Genomic DNA, 15,217 nt, shown 5'->3' on the forward strand with positions numbered 1-15,217 from the left:
TTTTCTTAAGTACCTTTTCCATCCCTCACACGTACTCCTGTGTTGTATAACAGTCATATTATACAATGCATTCTTTGATGTGGTCGGTTAGAGAGTCAAGGTGTTTTGGTTTCTCCACGTCTAATAGACTCCCTGTTCTTCCAACCATTAGAGCTATTCTTCTCTGAACTTGCTCCAGTTTGAGTTGTTCTTTCCTGACTTTAGGATGACCAAATGAGGTCTTATCAAGGCTTTGCATAACAGTACTGATATTTCCATATTTTTGCTGGCAGTGCTTCACTCAATGCATCCCACTTCTCTCTCTTAAATGCTCTATTACATGTATTTTTCTTCCTTCTTATGGGATGGAGACACTAAGGAGATGGCAAGAGAATTAAATATACAAATATTTATAAAATAAATTGAGAATTAAAAATACAAATATTTATAAAATAAATCATAGACCTCATTTTCCAAAATTTTCGTGGTATCTTAGGGACCTAGTCTCACTTTCATGGATGTTTCAGCCTTACTGCAGTTTTCCATAGCACTTAAAAATGTGATGTCGATGTCGCCCTTAAATTCAAGTTCTCGTATGATTGTATCTGCATCTTTAGGTCCATAAGACACCTGACCTGAAGCACACGGAGTACTTCTTGAAAAGGACTTCAGCTTGTAGGTCATTTAAACGTTTTTTAAACTAACCCCTTAGAGGTCATACAGTGGGCATGGTGTGCAGCTCTAAGAGCATTGCAAATGGGATGCATCAATAGTGACTAATCATGACTGTTTGGAAAGTCTTCCAAGTATTTGACTAATAAAAACAACAGCAGAATTTTCCTTACATAGTCTTATACCAGGAAAAATCTACCAGGAGTTTTCCATTGAAGACTGAAGGACAGCTCACCGACAACCCTTGTATACAGAAAAGGAACATGTGTAGTATTTTTACAGAGTTGGCTTTCTTTTTCTTTATGTCATGCTTATCACCTTGCATAAAATTGTCCTGTCTCAAGTTTCACAAGGATTCTGGTTCTCACACACAGAAAGGAAACACCCAAGAATGCCAGCAGGGATGAGTGGAGGCAGAAGATGATGTCTGCATGAGGAAGTCCTATGCGTGACTCAATTGATCTGCCAGGGGAGGCGACTGAAGGCAACTGAATGTCTGTAAAATCACAAAGAAAGGGTCAACTGAGAATTGTCTGCTTTACCGTCAATGCAAGTTCAAAACAAAATACAAGGCATGCAAATTCAAAGCAAACAGAAGTAAATACTTCTTTACACTGCACCTGAGTCCCTAAGTTATAGCCATGTGTAGGCTGATAGATTACATACAGTAGGTGTCAGAGTACACTTGCATTTTCCTTATCTTTTTCTCTAGATGTCCTTTTTTGGTCCCTGTTGGAAATTCAGTTATGTGCCAGCTGAGCCTCTGGTTGGAGCTGGCACCAATATTTTCTGGGTTTGTGTGGTGTAAGCCACCATTGCTCAGTTTTGGCTGTGGTGTAAGCCATCAAACAAGGGGTGTTGACCTACTTCTAGTACTACATGAACAGAGAAACACAAAAGAGATTTCGGTAGAGCCATTGTTGTACCTGGCTCCTGTCCGTGGCAAAGCAGTATCATGGCAGGTCACTGACATCAGCTGCATTTCTGGTCACAACCAGTTCAGGTTTCCATTAATTACTTACTCTTTGCTTTGCTCTAATGTGCCACAGTGGCTGCTGAGTTCTCCTCATCCCTGACAGCATAGCTTCATGTTAAGAATAAGCCCGTATGGGAAGTTGTTGATATATAAAATGGTGCTCTTTCTTGGCTTCATCCATCCTTGGCTGCACTGTTTCTCTCCTACTCTGGTGCTTTCCAGACTCTACAATACGCTTGTTCAGGGATTCAGTCCCTCAGAAATTACTCCTTATTTTGTGGGGTTACTGTTCCCATAGTTTGGCATCATGAGGGGCTCACAATGAGGTCAGATTACTGTTACTGGTTCAAGGGAAACAGTAGGAGGGGATGGGAAAAGGAAAAAGGAGCACACTTCTCAGAACTTTTGATGATGAACCCTCATCCCAGAAAACTCTGGATCTGTCTGCATGGAGAATTAACATCTCTGTCCATACCACTTTACTGTGGGGTGATGTTTGCTTCATACAGTCCCTTGAAAGATGACTTTGAAAAGAAGATGAATCTGTTCCTGTGATTTCAGCTCAGGCATTCATTTCTTAGAAACAAAGACCATTGTTAGTTATGTCTGCATAGAAGACATAGAGAAACCGATATTATTTTAACATATGACTATTATTAAAGTAATGGGGATAAGATAATTAACCAGTCTGTAATGAACTTTATGGTAATATTCTTCAAAGCAGGCAATCAAACCTTGACTATGCTCGCATTAAAATATTGATATAAAGCTTCTGCTCTAATAATACTACATATCTAATAGAGATTTGAAGCATTTAATTAGATTAGTTCTTCAGGTTAATAGATCAACTTGCACTTCAAATTATCTTTTCGCTCTTTAAAAATAGCAATCAATGAAGCCTTATGTTATTCCTGCTAAGTAATTTAACAGTACTATGCCAGTCAAATGAGGTCCAAAAGGGTTTGACAGCTTTCCCCTCCCATCATTCTTCCCTGAGGAGTCAAAGGTAGCTGTGTTCCAACCTCGTGCACCTCTGCCTGGTGCTGAAAGTTAGGTGACAGGGACCTGGGCCCAGGAGTAAGGTGCTCAAATTATGATAAAAGGGTCAATGATGACAAGCTCAGTGTGCTTGGACTCAAAGCAAGAAATAGGCTGGGACCATTTATACTGGGGAATCCAGTCACCTGCAGGTAAACACTGCTGGGACCCTAACGCATTTTAGAAACACTTTAGTACTTACTTTTAACTGGTGTAAGACAGGAAAGGGGAGTAAGATCAAATAGCACGAGGCAAGGTCCAGACTGCTGGCTTTGTTGTCTGTGATGGGCTTGGGCAGGACCTGGGTGTTCAGATCTGGCAAGTAGCTGCCAGCGTGCCAGCCTGGTGTGGGCACCAACACGGTGCTCTGCTCCTGGACGCTCCTCCTCCCTGCACACCTATTCCCTTGCCAGATATGAAAATCTTTATATGGCATTATGGACATTATGACCTGTGCATTCTCTTAACTTCAATAATTTCTCCCGCCACATCCTGTGTTTTCCCTCATGCTGTTCAGTTACCCTCCTCTCAAGCCATGGTCTACTGAAGGGTCTAGTCACTTGTCTGCAGCCCTAACACAAGGCACAAAGACCAGGAGATAGAAGGCCATCTTCAACGTGATCTAGCTGGAGATGTCCCTGCTCATTGCAGGTGGATTGGACTTGATGACCTTTAAAGGGCTCTTCCAACCCAAACAACCATTCCATGATTCGATAATTCTATGAGCCAGTCCAGGGAAACCACACCACAGCATCGGCAGCTTCCTCAACGTCTGAGTGAGTGCAGAAACACCACAGTTTAGGGAGGAGCCAGCAGCGCTCTCAGCAAGGGGAAAGCTAGTCCATGTCCGACCTTGACCTCACCATGAACAGATGGAAACACGTCTTTCCCTTGCCAGGAGTGTTTTATATCATCCCAGCATTAGGCAAAGCATACAGCAAGACCAGAAAGGCAAACCCAGGTGTCCTTGCCTGTAGCTGTGTGTCCTACAGTGTCCAGCTGTTGCTAACTCATTTCTTCCTCCTCCCAGCAAGACACCTCCTGTCTGACAGCAGTGGGTTGCTGTACGTTTGAGACACCTCCAGGGAGGAGGGTGGGGAAGCCTCAGTCTTTTGGCCGGTTGCTGTCAAGCAAAACAACTCTCACTCCCAGTTTCTCCAACGCCTACATTTTAAGCAGCATTATCCCTGTTCTGCTAGTCATCCATGTCCAGGGGAGTGCCTTGCTCTGAAACCTGAATGCACAAAGGCCTTTGAAGGTCAAAGCTCAATATCTTCCACCATACGAATCCTATGCTGGTTTGGGATAGGGATAAAGAAGTCTGAATCATGCAGTTTTGAGCCCCTAAAGAATCTTCTTGATCTCTTCCAGCACCTGTAAGCAGTTGACTTTCTGCTTTGCCAAATCACTCTGTGATTCGGTTGCAACACTGCTGCCTGACCTTGCCGAAGTGGCATGGGATGTAATGAATGCTTGCAAAAACTACAAAAATGATTTGATGGAAGGCACTTAAGAAGTCTAAAGTGATACATAACCTGCAAAACAAGTTTAATGAAATGTTTTAAATTGCTGTGAGTTATGTAACCACATTAAAATGTAGCATCAACAACAAAACACTGAACAGAAGCTATGATTTTCCAAGAGGCAATAGTCAAAAAGTGCTAAGAATTCAACCTCCTCACCTATGTCACTGCATTTGAGAAGACAAATTTGTTGATTGTTCTGGTAAAACAGTCACTACAGTTTGCTAATTACTCTGTGTGTTGCTATTTATCTCAGCAAGGTGCACCAGACTCCCTGGGGTATGATTCTCCAATTTTTCTGCATCACAGAGAGGAGGAAGAGGCTGGAGGCAGGTACCGTCCCTTGCCTTATTGACCTACCTGAGCCAGAGCTTCCTCTCCTCCTGTGAATGAGGGATTGAATCACCCATATCGTATGAGTGATTCCCAACAGCTGTCCCAGGTGACCTACACTTCTCTAATGAGAACTCCTCCCAGCTTGCAAAGTCCCTTTTGCAATCTGTTCATCTCAACAGTATAATTTTTCTCTATTCAGATTAGACTGATTTGCATTGACAAGATGAGATGATGGAGATTTTTTAAATATCTTTTTCAGGAATAACTTTCCGACACAGGTAATTGACCAAACTCTGACCTTGAACGCCTCCAGTGCTGGGACACCCACAACTTCTCTGGACAGCCTGTGCCAGTGCCTCACCAACCTCAGAGTAAAAAGATTCTTCCTCATGTCTAATCTAAACCTGCCCTCTTTAAGCTTAAAACCATTACCCCCCACTTTATTACTACACTCCCTGATAAAGAGCCCCTCCCCAGCTTTCCCCTGGGCCCCTTTAATACTGGAAGGCTTCTCTAATGTCTCCCTGGAGTCTTCTCTAGGCTAAACAAGCCCAACTCTCTCAGCCTGCCCTCATATATTTTTAGATAAAGTGATATAACTGAAAAAGAAGACAGCACAGTCTCAGACCCCCTTTGCTGCACCTCTTGAGGAGTCTCTGAGACCGAAAGTCTGGCCCTCCTTGCTTGTTAAAAGGGGTTATTTAAAAGGCAGTGACCACTATGTGGCTCAGACAACAGATAGAGGATGACATTTATGTGGCCAAGGCACATTTGGGCTGCAGACTTGGCCTGGGCAATTCCTGTCTGCAGCTCAGCACTCAGATTATCCTCCCATTCATGTGAGCTACGGCACTGCAAAGCAACAAACTGTTTACTGGGGCCATTTTGGTGCTAACTGAGGCCATTGTGGTGCTCTCAGGGATGCATTTCATGTCTGCAGTGGTCATCGGCGCTGCTGCATCATGGGAAGAGTCATCGGGCACTGGAACAGCTGCCCAGGGAGGTGGTCAAGTCACCTTCCCTGGAGGTGTTCAAGGAACGGGTCGATGAAGTGCTGAGGGACATGGCTTAAGGGAGTGTTAGGAATGGTTGGACTCAATGATCCAGTGGGTCCTTTCCAACCTGGTGGTGATTCTATGATCACCTGTTGGGGCTGAGTGCTGGGTGTGAGTTGGGGAAGCAGATGGGGGACAGCCAGTTCCTCAGCTCAGCCCGTGGGTGGGCACAGGACATGGGGATCTGACCCTTGTGCTTCAATCTTCTGCTCCACATGGAGCAGCTAAATTCAGACTTCCCTTGGTCAAGGGTTACAGTGTGGACGTAGAAGCTGATAACAGCAATATCCAGCAATCCCTGTCATGATGGGATGTTTTACTGCTACTGTCATGGAGAACCAGGCTGGCAGTCCTTCCTGTAGCATTTACTGCTCTTTATTTACCTGGAAAGGTCCTAATCCTTGGTTAGATGTGAATACGCATCACCTCAATGTTGGGAAGCGTTTAGGATTTTGAAACATCACTTTAGGGTTGTTACAGGAACCGGGCAGAATGTGGGTGCACAAACCTACGTTTAAGTTGCCCAGAAGACATGACCCTGCTTTCCAGAGTGCCATTTATAGGGGTTTTCCAGGCACTGACAGCTCAGGCCTTTCAGTGACTCCATTCATTACAACATTTCTGACAGTTAAATTTATTTTATCCGAGTGCCTTGAATAAGAATGCAGGAGTGTAGGTTTTGGTCCTGGAGTTTGGAATTCCACCCAGTCGCAACATTTTCTTGCTCCTTGGCTCTTGTTCCAGGGCTTTATGCATTAAACTTACATTATTTACTTTCTAAGGAGACTAAGTTCTGATATCTTTTTGGTGTTACCCTGCAGATATTTTTATAAGATTTTATTTAGTTATAACTATGGAGTGTTTTCACAATGAATTCAAGAAAACAAAAATTAGGAGTTTAATTTCTTTGCACAGAGATTATAGTCACTCAGTAATTCTTTGTCTCCTTACGAGCCAGTGAATGGGAATGGGATGTTTTCGATTGCTACCCAGAGGTGGTTGACTGCCTCTGGTTCACTGCATGCAGTTTTACTTACAGCCGCTGAAATACTCTGAGTCACAAGGTGAGGCAAAGCAGCTGACAAGGAGAGGTAATCACACAAAGAACATTACAACCATCAGGGCACTTTAGCCTCAGCTCCTGGTGGACAGCAGAAGTGGGGCACAAATATATCTGTGTAAATCTTAATTAGCTACAAGAAGTGGCTACATCTCTTTTTTTTCTCTCTTCTCCCTCTTATTTCCCAGACCACAACCCAAATCTTCAGTAGGTATAAACTGGCACAGGCTCTTTGACTTCAAAGAAGCTGCATCAGTTTGAACCAACAGAGATTCTGGCACCATATGGCCCTAATTATGTTAATGTGAGGCCCAAAGGATGCAGTGCAATAATAAAAAGGAAACACTATGCCATCCATCATAGCTTTGGCACTCAAGGCAAGACTTTCAAAGGTATTTAGGCACCAAAAGAAGCAGACAGGTGAACAGATTTTCTGTGTTCCACTTCCCCACGATAAAAATTTATTTCCTTTCTATCTCAAAGCAGGCTTGAGAGTCCTCGCAAAGGGGAGAAACCGCTCACCCAAAGTGAGCAAGGAGAAATAGTTTATTTTTATCATCAGAGGTATTTTTCCAAGGTGGACCTCTTAACTACTTTGTCGTTAGACTTACAACCTCTCTGAGTGCTCAGCAGGGTCCTGGTGCTTGCAGCGCACGCTAGCACTGTGCCAGCACCTGCTGACACCTATGAAGGTACAGGTAACGTGTTGCAAGGCACAGCTGGAGCGAAACTTGGGCAGAAGTGCTTGTAGTGCCATCCCGACCCATGGAGCTGCAGAAGGATACTAGGAGGGCAAGTGAAATATATTCCTGTTCTCAGCAGACGGAAACCTGCCGCACCCTGAGTTCCCCCAGGCCCATTGGTATGGAACCCTTCAACAGCATGGAAACTTCCTTTGATTTTAAGTCCATACAAATAACTGCTTTTATTCTGGCACATTTATATTACATTTTCCTCATATTTTCCATGTCATGGATGATTAAAAACAAATTGTTGCATTAAGGTGTTTGTAGTTAGGATGTTCTGTGAAGCACTTGGTTTGTTTCTAAGTCCTTATTGGGAATTTCCTGCTGGTCTGGTTTTAAGTTGTCTTTACCCAAAACGAATATTCACCGGGGACTGAAATAGTACCTAAACAATTTAAAACGGGTTGTCCCATCTCTGGCTGTTTTCTAAAAGCCTTGTAATCTTTTTCTTGCCAGGTAATGAAGCAAGATTGCTGAAAGCGTACTCACATTGCCCTAAAGGAGTGGGAAACAGATTGCTTAACACTGCAAGAGCTGCATCCCACATAGTAAAATTCACTGTCATTTTTCATTGTTCTAATGCCTTTATACTGGTGCTCTCTTCTACTTAGGAATGATGCAACTCTGATGTGTAATAACCTGGTAGGCAGCTGGATAAATTCTCTTTATATATAAAAAAATGAGACCATTTTTCTTGCATTTTGCATTATTTTGTTCTTTGGATACATTATTGTTGGGAAGTCAGACGCAATACCGGTGCATGGATGTACTCACTGGGCAGTGCCGCTGCCCTTCTGAAGAGCCTATACTGGATGCTTTTGCTTTAATTCCCAGCATGTGCTAATGTATCAGAAGTACACACTATCCTTGGGACTAGAATATGTGGAAAAGAATATGTGAAAAGTGAAGAGTAAAGTAAACCAGTCAGGTTGTTCTCCCTATTTGTGTGAGAATAAGGTTTAAGTATCCACTCCGCTCCAGCCAAACCAGCTAATGGAAACAGGGCTCCTGAAAGCTGGCAAATGCTTGTCTGCTCTGCTACTCTGCAATGGGTCTCTCTACATTTAATCAGAATTTTTTTTTTTTTTTGACTGCTAAAGTGGGTTTGATCAAAACCAAAACATTTCTGAAAGATAGCAGATTTTGTGTTTTGATATTTCCTGGTGAGGAGGCTTTTGTTGTTGAGTTCCCAGATCACAGAATCATAGAATGGTTTGGGTCAGAAGGGTCATTAAAGATCATCCACTTCCCCCTTGCCATGGATATCTCCCACTGGCTCAGGCGGCTCAAGGCCCCATCCAACCTGGCCTTGAACACTTCCAGGGATGGGACAGCCACGACTTCCCTGGGCAACCTGTGCCAGCATCTCACCACCCTCATCAGGAAGAATTTCTTCCTAATGTCTAATCCAAATCTTCCGCTTTCCAATTTAAAGCCATTGTCCCTCATCCCATCACTGCACTTGTAAAAAGTCCCTCTCCATCGTTCCTGCAGCCCCTTCAGGTACTGGAAGCTGCAATAAGGTCTCCCCTGAGCCACCTTTTCTCCAGGCTGAACAACCCAAACTCTCTCAGCCTGTCCTCATAGCAGAGGTGCTCCAGCACTCTGAACATCTTTGTAGCCTCCTCTGGAAGGGAAAGAGGCTGAGTCAGACAGGTTAATTCTTCATGTAGAAGGTACAAATAGTCCTGCCACTTGGTTGCAATAGAGCCTCTTCAATAATAAGCCCTTAAATTACTGATGGTGCCCTTATGAGATAAAATATCCTAAATTAAATTGCCAAAATATACACTGTTAATAGAATTGTGACCTCTTACGATTTTAATTTCAGCAGGTGAACATTTACAAGGTGAAACCCTTGTCCTGAACATTTTTGTGATTGTAACTAATGTTACACATTTAAGCAATATTTCCCCTTCAAGTCACTTTATTTATTGGCATAAATATTTGCAAGATCAGAACATTAACACCTAACTAACACAGTTTAGGAAAAAATAGCTACAAATTATATGCAGGTCTCTGTAGATTCTGAATATTTCTATAAAGTACTTGAAGTTCCTATATACTGTGCAGCAGGGAGTAACACATGTTGCTCCCACATCTGCCTTTAAAAATTCACAGGGCTTGGTGACTCAACTGGGAAAAAATGTGAAAAGAAATGTTTTTATAGCAAATTCCTCAAATACTTACCAGGTGAGGCATCAATAACATGACCTTAAATAGACTCTTAATTCCACAATGAGGTATTTAAATAGTGCTTTGATTTTCAAAAAATGCTGGACAACAGCACTGCTTATTGACATCTTTCCTGAAGAGCAAACCACAGACTTATATTGCTGCTACAGAACAAAACCTTATATTTAGGCGTTCCTTTGGAAACTTTTCATTGCTACTTTCCTATGTGACATTTCATCCTTGTGTTTGGATAGAGGATGCTCATCTAATTAGCACCAATGCTTTGCAACGCCCAGCTATTGTATTCTGTTGTGCTGTTGCAGACAAATATTGCACTGAACATTTACTTGGGGACCTGGACAATGCCAGTCCATTGTTACAGACCAGAAGTGTACGTCAAACTCTCTTGTGCATTTCCCATATTTTGCAACCATTTTCTTTCCCTTTTCTTATGTCATAATCTCTGCAGAGAACTCTGTGATGAAATCCTTAGTATAATTAAATTAAAGGATTCAGTATGATTCATCCAGAATAGGGATAACTGTGTGCACTTAGATCAGAAGGCTTTTCCCTAGCATAGGCTTTCACCAAAAATGAGAAGTTACCTCTCCCTTTGCATCAGGGCTCCTGAGAACTCTAAACTGTGTGGACAAGTGTGGGCCAAATTTCAGGTACCCCTAATCTCAGTATGAGACTGAGATTGAATCCAGACGAAACATGGGAGTCTCACTTTTGGCCCTGCTCCTGGAAAATACAGGTTTATGAGCTTTTATTTGATACCACATGGACCACATCTTCAAATCTGACACTTGGAAAATGGTAAGGGCTTTGGCTGAAGTGAGAAGAAAAGGGCTGGAAGGAGTCAAAAACATAGGCAAATCCAAGATCCCGGTTGTAGTTTCCACATAATGTAATTTCCCTTAAAAACGTATTCATTTTCTTGTTAATATCAGCTAAGTTTTTGCCCCCCACGGTCAAACTGGCACAGCACAAGTGAGCTTAAGGATGGCTGCACACAACCAGATCGGATCGGACATCCACTCAGTGCAGTGTACTATTGTTGTCGCTGTCCCCATTCGGTCTAGGCAGGCAATGGGATCAGGACAAGCATGCAGCCTGCCTGCCCCACAGTGGTCTCCCAGCCCCTCTCATGGCAGAAGTAGAGAAGACTCATGGCATGGGGTCTCCTGCACCAGAAGTAGTGAATTTGTATTTAATATCTACTGTGGACTTCTTTCTTGTATTAATTGGTTCAGCTACTTTTTGAAAATCATATAAAGGCTTAACATCCATAAGAACCCATGGAAATGATTTTTTTGTTTGCTTAAAAGCATCTTGTTCAACTATGTGCTGAGGGCCCCATTCACCTCTACAGTGTTCCTGAAAAAAAATCAGGAAAGCTCTTCTTTGTGGATACCAAGGGGGCATTTTTAAAGCTTCAAGCCATGATTTGTACATTTATGAGCCCCATGGAATAGATAAAAATAATCCAAGTGTTGGAGGGAAAATGCAGAGCTCCGTGAGAAGCCTGCTTGATGCCACCACATGAAGATGCCAGGAGCTCCTGGAAAAGCAGACACCGTTCAGGTCACTTGCTCCAGGTGAGTTGACACTGGTAGAGGTGCAGCACCAGCCGAGATGGCTGCTCAGGAAAAGGAGAGACCTGCCAGATGGATGACAACAGCAGAACTTCTCAAATGGAGCAAATCAAAGGCTTGGAGAGGTCAGGAGGATTTATTTATGCTGAGGTGGAATGTTGGCTGGAGAATAATTACTTTCAGACTGCTTTTGGACAATCCCTTTCTGGCTGCTCTTAAACCGTTGCTTTTAGGTTGACCTCTCTGGGTTCATCTGGTGTTGTTCTGCCTCTTTATTAGTCACTATTAGTAATTGTAGACTGCAGCTATGGGGCGAAGGAGCACAGGGGAGAAATAAAACATGGGAAGAGGTAGACAGGGAAGGGCTCTGCTCAGGAGGGTCTGTTGCAACATGGCCTCTGCCAAATCATGGCTCATCCCATCCCTCTCTGCAGTGATGTTGCAGGCTGACCTGTGGTTGTACCCAGACCTGAGACTGCCAAGATGACAGTGAGGTGGTGGAGGTTCACCATAAGCTGATTCACCATTCACCAAGGGTAAACTGAGGTGGTGGAGGTAGTTTAGGAGAGTAAACAGAAGCTTTGGGGAACTCAGAGGACTCAGAGCTGAGGGAGCAGCAACTGAGAGTCTTCTATGGTTGCTTCTGCTGGGCTAGAGGTAAAACCCTGGTGCACATGCTGGTGACAGGCAGTAGACTGGACATTCCTCAACAAATTTCAGCCTGTTTTCAACTTTCAGACTCATTATTTGTATGTTGCCAAGTGGCAAACGTCACCAAGATGGGCATGTCATTTGTTTTCCCATATGTCTGCATATTTTTGTGGGGAACCTCTAGGCAGTTGGGCCTGGCTTGTCTGGATTGGGAAACAACCTCTGCCAGGAGGATTTCAACATTTGGAGTTATTTGATGTGCCGATGTGTGGCACTGATGCATTTTAGCAATGAAATCAGACACACGCTTCTACTACAAAAACTCTGCTGGGAGAGGCTGATGCTGTCCCCAGGAGTTCACTCTGCTCCTGCTGCTGGACACTGTGGCTCCTGCTGGGCTGCTGGCACACACAGTCCCTTGAGCTCCCCAAATATGTGTGTTTGGTGGCAGACAGGTGTCATAGAATCATAGAAGAGTTTGGGTTCAAAGGGATCTTAAAGATCATCCAGTTCCAACCCCTCCGCCATGGGCAGGGACATGTGCCACTACATGAGACTGCCCAAAGCCCCATCCAACCTGGCCTTGAACACCTCCAGGGATGGAGCAGCCACAGCTTCCCTGGGCAACCTGGGCCAGGGCCTCACCACCCTGTCATGGTGAAGAAATTCTTCCTAATGTCCAGTCTAAATCTGCCCCTCTTCAGCTGGTCCTATCCCCACAAGCCTTTATGAATAGCCCCTCTCCAGCTTTCCTGTAGCCCCTTCAGATACTGGAAGGTCGCTATAAGATCTCCTCTGAGCCTTCTCTTCTCCGGGCTGAACAAGCCCAGCTGTCAGCCTGTCCTCATGTCACGAGCTTGTGTGGCCAGCTTTACCAGAAAGGGGTGAGGCAGCTCTCACATGGCTCTTCAGGGACTCTAAAAGGCTCCTAACTCTTCCTTATAGAATGGGATACACTGGAGGTTTGCCAAGCCACATTGTGGGGCAGTCAGTGATGGATCGCTGGCTGTGTCTTTGAGCACAAGTGGGGGACCTAATGCACAGGAGCTAGATTCAAAACAGGTAAAGAATTTTTGGACTTAGTGATTAGCAGATGCATGACTCTCCTTCCCAAGAGGTGCTGTAGGTTCGGGGAGGTTGTGAGGCTTCGTGAAGAAGAGCTTTGCTGAACGGGCCCCCAAAAACCCTGATTTTGGAGTAGCTGGGGGCTGGAAAGTAGTCAGAGAAGCACTATATACGCTTATCCAGTTTTTGCTCTTTCCTAAGTGTCTGTTTAAGACCATCATTCTTATTTTTAATTTAATAAAACAGAAAAGTGAGGAGGGAGGGAGCAGGGGGTGGTGGTGGTGGTGGTGGAATACAAGACCATCAGTCTCCCCCATACGCACCCTGAAATTCCTCCATGGTGGGCCATATAGTGAGGTGTAGTGGAAAACCTGGGGACAGTCTTGACCCCGGGGTCCTTGGCTGGGCTGCCGAGGAGAGGGTGACACCTCCACACTGACAGAAAAAGAGGGGCAGAAGCAGCAGTCCTCCAGCAGCGGTGTCAAGCCCCAGCTGGATCTAGAACACCCCTGTGGTCAACTGAAAGGTGGTAAGGTTGTCTCAGCAGGCTCCTTCCTTGCTAACTAGAGGCATCAGGGGATGATATTTGCCTCTGGATGGGATAAAGAAATGTAGTGGAATTTCCAGGGTGGACTCTCTTCTCACTACTTCTGCAATTTACCTGAAAAGATCTTCCCAGTCTCGTTAATACAAGATGCAAGCACTGCCATAAAGAAAAGTGGCACTGCTTTTGCTACAGGGACAGTGCCTTGACATTACATTCTTTGCTCCAGCACGCAACGCATACGCTGTTTAAGACTTTGCCAAAACACAACTCAAGCAAAACAGAGTCTCATTTTTCTACATGTGGGTTTCTATAGCTACAGCAGTAGCAACTTAAATAGGATGTGTGTACACATGTGTGTTTCTATGCTTGCACACATGAGTCTCTAAAACTTATTTTTAAATCTTCCTATGTGAAAGAACTTTTATTTGCGCCTGGATGTGAAAAAAAATGAGGTCATTTATTTACTGAACTTGTAATGGTTGTAGTTCCCAGGGAGACGAGCACAGACACTTTTTAGAGGGTTCCTGAATCAAATTGCTTAGCAGTTTTTTTCATGCTTTCTAATTGCCCCATGCAGCTGGTTTTATTTAAGAAGTTAGTATTTTAAAGTTGAAATGAGGACATATTGCAAACTTTACCACCACCACCCCCATCAGTTCTCTGTACTATATAATATTCACAGCAGCTCAGACTGTTAATCATAGGTAAAGGTTAAAAAGATGAATTGATGCAACTGCAGAGAGATCTATAAGGATGTGGCCAGATGGAGCAGCTTTAAACTCTAAACAAACTGTCCCAATGAAGGACGTACCTATTGCAAGATGTGTTTTCTCAGTGCGTCCCTTTGCACCGCAGTAAATGAAGAATCCTGCTGCAGGTAAGGAAACTCTCTACCACCATCAAGACCACAAGGTCAACTTACTTGCTCTGTCTTGGGAAAGATCTGGATAGGAGCTTCACACAGGGTCAGAAAGCCTCCACTCTCAATCCTGGTTTGGTGCTACAGGAGTGTCACCGGAGCAGGCACTGAACACATAACCCTCAACCTTCCCGGGGCTGTTTCCAGGCAGCGATCCTGCCCGCAGTAAATGTATTGCATGTGTAGGTACTCAGGCACAGAGGTGTCTAAGCGGCTTGGGGTTAGTGGAGAGCCGATCTATGCTCCCAGATGGGATGCTTAATGGTCCAAATATAATCCAAACAATATGGATGCATACAATACCTTGAGAAAAAAATAGGAAATCACCTTTCCAGCTTCAGATTATGGATCAGATGGCACCAAATGCCAGATACTTTGGGGTTTGTTTTTTTTTTTTTTTGTTTTTCTCTGACTCCTGTTATTTCTGGGAAATATAATACATTTAACAGAAGAGTCATTCCACAACAATAAAGTTTTGATACAGCTTTCCCTTCACGTCCCCTCCTTCCCACACACTTTTGGAAATCGTGCAAACGCATTAACAGATTACAGGGTTACAACAAAAATAAACAATTTGTCCTTCATCAAGGCAGTTCATATTGTAGATGATCTAGGCGTGGCATAATAAGGCTGCTACAAGACAGCCTGAATCCAAAACAATTTCACCAGTTCAGCCAGTCGTGCTCGCTTGCGTTGAAGGTGGTAGCGTTCCTATCGCTTGCAAACGGGCTGCTTGGCTCTTGGGAAAGTGGTACATCAGGAGGACCAAGAGTGTGCATTCTGCTGTGTTTAGCTTTGCCCAAGGAACTGGTAATGGAAAAGGAATGCAAGGAATCAGTGTCTTCTGTTAGAATTAATCCCTTGAGGATTTCTATTC

The 15,217-nt window shown here is 43.9% G+C and overlaps 1 long non-coding RNA gene across 1 annotated transcript in view; it reads left to right on the forward strand.

Moving 5' to 3' along the window:
• The window catches only part of LOC128851881 (uncharacterized), a 33,297-nt gene extending 25,263 nt beyond the window's left edge, over positions 1-8,034 (forward strand). The window contains exon 3 of the long non-coding RNA XR_008449413.1: positions 7,842-8,034. This is a non-coding gene — a long non-coding RNA (uncharacterized LOC128851881). The remainder of the gene's footprint in view (positions 1-7,841) is intronic.
• Positions 8,035-15,217: the final 7,183 nt, after the last annotated feature.

This window comes from Cuculus canorus, chromosome 3 (assembly GCF_017976375.1).
Source record: "Cuculus canorus isolate bCucCan1 chromosome 3, bCucCan1.pri, whole genome shotgun sequence".
NCBI lineage: Eukaryota > Metazoa > Chordata > Aves > Cuculiformes > Cuculidae > Cuculus > Cuculus canorus.